The following is a 5,902-nucleotide window of genomic DNA, read 5'->3' on the forward strand; positions in this document are numbered from 1 at the left end:
TTGGGGGTGGACCAGAGCAGCACTACAGATCAGCTTTGAGACCATGGACTGGAGCTTTTTCAAGGAAGCAGCCACCTACAATGGTCAAGTAAACATCGAGGAGTACACGAGCTCAGTGATTGACTACGTTAGCAAATGCATTGAGGATATCACCGGGATCAAATGCTTCATAACCAGGGCTAACCAGAAACCATGGTTGGATACAGAGATTCTGGCACTTTTCAGAACTCGTGATGGCGTCTTCAGGACAGGGGACAGGATGGCACAAAGATCCACTACGGCTGAACTCTCCCGTGAAATCCAGAAGCGTGGGTATGCAAGGATGGATCCACAGACAGCTGTGTGACATCAGTGACAAGAGGCAATCGAGACTACAACAGAAGAAAGCTCAGTGTCCCCCTGATGAATGAACATCCTGCATGGCCGCGGCGAGGTGAGGAGAAGCCTATTGAAGATGAACCCACTCAAGGCTGCTGGACCAGACAATATACTTGGTCGGGTACTGAAAGACTGCAGTATTGACAGAAATTTTTACAGGCATCTTCAACTCCTCACTGCAGCAGTCCATCATCCCTGCAGATTCCAAGATAACGACTATCATTCTGGTACCAAAGAGTGTGACAGTAATATGTCTTAATGACTACTGCTCCGTGCACTGACCACCACCATTATGAAATACTTTGAGTGTTTGGTGATGGCACGCATCAAAGCAAACCTTCCAGAAATGCTGGACCCATTTCAATTTGCCTAAGGAAGAAACTGTACCATTGATGATATCCTTCTCCCTCCTCTCTGTCCTGATCCACCTGGAGAACGATACCTCATATGCCAAGCTGCTATTCATTGACTTCAGCTCAGTATTTGTATGATCATTCCGCAGAGGGTAGTGGAGAAGCGGTCTTCACTGGGACTCAACACCCCTCGCTGTAACTAGATTTTGACTTCCTGACGGAAAGACCACAGTCTGTGCGGGTTGGTAGGAGATCATCTAGCACTGTCACGCTGAACATATGTGCAGCACAGGGCTGTGTGTTCAGCCCGCTCCTATTCACACTACAGACTCACAACTGCATCACCAGATCAAAATCCAACAGAGACATCAAGTTTTCAAATAACACAACAGTATTTGGCCACATGAGCAACAACAATGAGTCGCACTACAGAGAAAATGTGGCGAGACTAACAATTGAGTCTCAATGTGTACAAGACAAAGGAGAATGATCGTGGACTTCAGGAGGACCAGTAATGACCACCCTCCACTACACATCAACAACTCTGTAGTAGAGGGAGTTGAGAGCACCAAGTTCCTTGGAGTTCACTTAACGAGTGACCTATCATAGACACTCAACATCTCTTCACTTGTTGGGAAGGTGCATCAGCAACTGCACTTCCTGAGAAGATTGAAGTGGGCAAGGCTACCAGCCACCATTATGTCAACCTTCTATAGGAACTCTATCAGCAGCTTCCTGGCAGGATGCATCACATGGTTGTGGTATGGTTACTGTACAGAAATGGATTGGAGGTCAATCTACAGGACCATAAGAGTGGCAGAGAGAGTCACAGGGGTCTCCTCCCATTCCCATCGACATGATCTAATGGGGTCATTGTCTGAAGAGAGCACACAAACTGGGATCATCTATGTCCCTGCCTGTGTGTAGTGGCATGGAAATTCTAATTTGAAGGAGGAATGTGCATGTTTATCTCTATAATATATTTCATTTTCCATAGTGAGGGCCCAAAGCTGGGCTTACACACGTCGAGGGAAAGGTAGGAGTCAGACTTGGGCACAACAATCCATGAAGTATCCCGTCCCATCAGAGAAATGATTAGGATCAAAGAAATGGGGCATGGCACAGACAACGGGCTCTTGGGTTATTTTGTTCCTTACTATTTTTTTATTTAAGTACCTGGAGCTTTTTCAGTTTTTCACAAGGGTCGTCGACCTCAACAGTATTTGTGTCCTTTTTTTGTATTTGTATAATTTATATAACTTATTCTCAGTTGTGTTGGGGGCATGAGGAGGGGAGGGCAGCCAATGTTTGCCAACTGTTACTTGCCCATTTGATAAATAGAAAGCCTCCTTTGTTGCAGATTGCTCTTAACTCATGATTAAGAGCTATTGCTTCTTTTACTGTAGCTGCAGAAGTGAGACAGAAATCCACATAGAAGTTATTCATAATGGTGGTTATAGCTTGAGAGGTAAATTGTTCCATATTGCCCTCAGCACACTTCCTCAGGGCAAAATTAGTACAACTTGGTGATGAAGTCACTCCAAATAGATGCCCTGTCATTCTGTATTCTTCCATATTCTGACCGTAGTCTCCATCAGGCCACCAAAGGAATTGTAACAAGTCACAGTCATCTTTCGGTACTTTCACTGGGAGGAACCATTGCTTCAATGTCTGCAGTAATGATGACAGATTCTTTATGGAATCTAGTTAAGACTCCTATCAATGAACTGGTAAAACCAGGGCCCTGTAAGAGTTGAGAATTTAGTGAAATTCACTGAAAGTTTGCTCCACAATCAAACACCACATGAAGATTTTCCTTCTGTGGTGTGGTAAGAACGATTTTTTTCCATCACAACTTTCCAAAATATTATCTGATACTTTCTCTGCATAACCTTTAAATATCATATCAGATACACATTTGGTGTAATCTGAATGAAAGGAAGAATCTTTCTTGAATCTTCTCTTTATATTTCAGTGTGCGATGTTTGACAGCACTTCTATTATCAGGCATGTATATTTCTCATTTCTTCAAAAGTAATCCCATGCGGTAATGATCATTATCCAGCTTGACAGGTTTGGTCACCAATAACAAGAACTGCTAGTCTTCCTTTGAAGGTTCTTGGTCATCCCTCAGGCACTCAGGAAAGTCATTATTTTTGAATATTTTATTTTTGATTTTCAAATATTCATATAGATTCAGACAATAATACACTAAGCCTTCTTTCCCAGCAGGGCAGTTTCAGAAGGAAGACATATATGCATGCCACAGATGCAATTTATATCAGATTCGCTCTGGAAAAGATGGGTGAAAGAATATCTTCCAGGAGCAACAGAAATAGTTTAAGATCAGGTGCAATTCCACAGTTGGGGATATCATTATCATCATGGACCATTCAGCACATCGAAATTCCGGTTAATGGGGAAAATTGTTGATACCATCCAGGACAAAGAGGACATGGTCATCAAGTTCAGATCAAGACTAAAGCTAAAGCTGACTTTCTGAACAAACTAATGACTAAACCCTGTCTTTTACAAGAGGCAGAAAGCTTTGATCATTGACTTTCACTTTCTTTTGAAATTTAACTGATATATACTACTATGTACTATATTTGATTTTTTTTCTTTGTAATGGTAATTATTATTTTTTTAGACATACTAATAAGGGCCCAGTAGTGTAAGATTCAAAATGTATTTTATGGTTGCAAGCAAATTCTGTAAGCAGCTTTCAACCTGTTGTTTACATATGCTTTGCATGTCTCCTGGCAATGTATTAGAGTCAAGGTCTTATGGCTTGTTTGTGATGGCACATATTTGTTTAGTTTCCTTTGTTCTGCAAAATGGTGGGAATTAGAATGCCTGATAATTTTATTGACCATTTAACAAAGTTTTAGCACCATCTAACAAAGTTTTATGGCAGATGATAATAACAATGTTTAATAAACTGAATAACTCAACTCAACTTTAGTATGGATTTGTTTGAATGAATCATAGAACACAACAACATTTTAATATCCTCCAAGTTATTATAAATGAAAATAGTAGCTACACTCTTGGGTACTAGTGTTCCCAGAACGTGATGCAGCTGGTCAGCACACTTTCCACCACACTTATGTAGAAATTTGCCAGGGTTTCTGGTGTCATACCAAACCTCTGCAATTTATGTTCCCACAAATGGAGTACCTAATCACTTAGATACTTGAATTTAAAAATGTCTACTGTAGGGGTTTATATAATAATTACAGTTATCAAGATACAAAAGCATTACAAAACTTAATTTTAATTAGTTATTTTAATATGTGTTCATACAAAACTTCCAAATAAACTATCTGGATGCAAGTACTAAACATTAGCCATTGATTTTATTTGAGCATTATTTTTGATTTCATCAAGAAAATGGTTCTTTTAGATAAAAAAAGTTACATTTGAGAAAAAAAATAAATGCTTAAATTAAAATTGCACTGCCCTTGTAATGACCTTGAATTGCTCTTGAGACTGACAGCTGGAGAATGTGTTACACTGCAGAAAACTCCCTTGCATTATGTTATCACTTTTCCAATGATTGGCTTCCAAAACCCTTTCATGCTTTAAAACATTGACACGTTACTCACAAGAGCCATGTCTGCATAAAGCACAGATGATAGGTGTGGTCTTATGAATATGACTGTGACTCAATTTCATACAACTTGAAATAAGGCTAGTATTTCACATTAAAATAAACCTAGAAACGACAGTAAGAATCATAACCATCTGAGAAAGCAGAAAGGAACAAGAAGGAAATGCAGTATCACGGTTTTGGCTCTGTTACAGTTCGTTCAGGCTGGAGTGAAAGAAAGATTGTTGAAAAATATATAATTCAACTCCATACGCCCACCACTGTGGTTGTAAATATTTAATGAAAAGCTGCCAATCACTCTAAAATATGTGTGTAATATTCTCCAGGATTAATGATACAACTGATGAAAATCCAGAGAAAAGCAATACATACCAATCTTAGCGAGATGTATCTCTGCTCCTCAAATTTATCTGAAAGCTGAAAAGAACTGTAATTCATTCATCTCTTCCATTTATGGTTTGTCAACTGATCATTATTGCAGCACTTCTTGATTTTTCCTTCATATTTTCTAGTGTTGGAGATTTTTTTCCTGCAGCTCCGTATTCTAGATTAATAAAAATACAGGAATATTGGAGGGAAGAGTGCAAAAATTGGCCATAGTATAAAGAAAGCAGAGAATAAAAAGAAATATTAGCTGCCAAACACACTCGGATGCATAGTGTGAGACTGGTGACTTATATCCACTGTCGATTTAAAGAAATCTTGTCTTGATCTTGTTATGTTCACCTATTTTTTTTACTGTATTAAAAGAGTTAATACAGCTTACCAGTTCCCAGAATCTGTTGCGAAGGAGCTTCAAAGCAAAAAGTAAAGTCCAGACTCACTTGACACTTCCTTATCTGGAAAATGTATTCCATATAGCCTAATGTTATTTGAAAAGGGAAAAATTAATATCACCCCTGCAACCATACCATATATTTTGTTATAGATTATATGTTTTTCTGAAAATATGAAATGTCATTGATCTTATGCTCCCAATGTCTGGAACACCAACCCTGCTTGAACTCTTCTATTAATAATGGCACTACTTTGGACTAAACAATCCTGAAAAATACTGTTGTTATGTGGCTTTTGATAGTTTCTGGGAGGTAGTTGATGCATGACTAACATAACACTGAGGCATTATTCCTACTCAAACGAATGAGACCACAATTAGTCAGCTGAGTGGGTAACAGAAAAAAGTCACCATTGATAAAATCTGAGCTACTTCAAGTGCTTGTAATACAGGCTGTGCCAAAGGTTACCTAAAGTCACTTTCCAATTATTGAAGAAGAATAAAGAGAGGATAAACTCTAATTATATCCAGGGCTTGTGGCCAGCGGTGCGCATTGCCAGCAGTCTATGAAGCCTTGGGGCAGAAAAGGGGCCCACTAGCATTTAATGGATATAATGTCAAGGATATAACACATCCTTTGTTTATTAGTGGGGCATGGTCTTTGTCTAAAACGTTTGACAGGCTTTTATTTGCTTTTATGTCCAACATGAGGGGCAGTTCCATTTATTTCAACACATATCCTCACACTTTGTAAACACCAGCCGGTCACTTCCATGTAATGCC

This window comes from Narcine bancroftii, chromosome 9, assembly GCF_036971445.1.
Source record: "Narcine bancroftii isolate sNarBan1 chromosome 9, sNarBan1.hap1, whole genome shotgun sequence".
Taxonomy (NCBI): Eukaryota; Metazoa; Chordata; class Chondrichthyes; order Torpediniformes; family Narcinidae; genus Narcine; species Narcine bancroftii.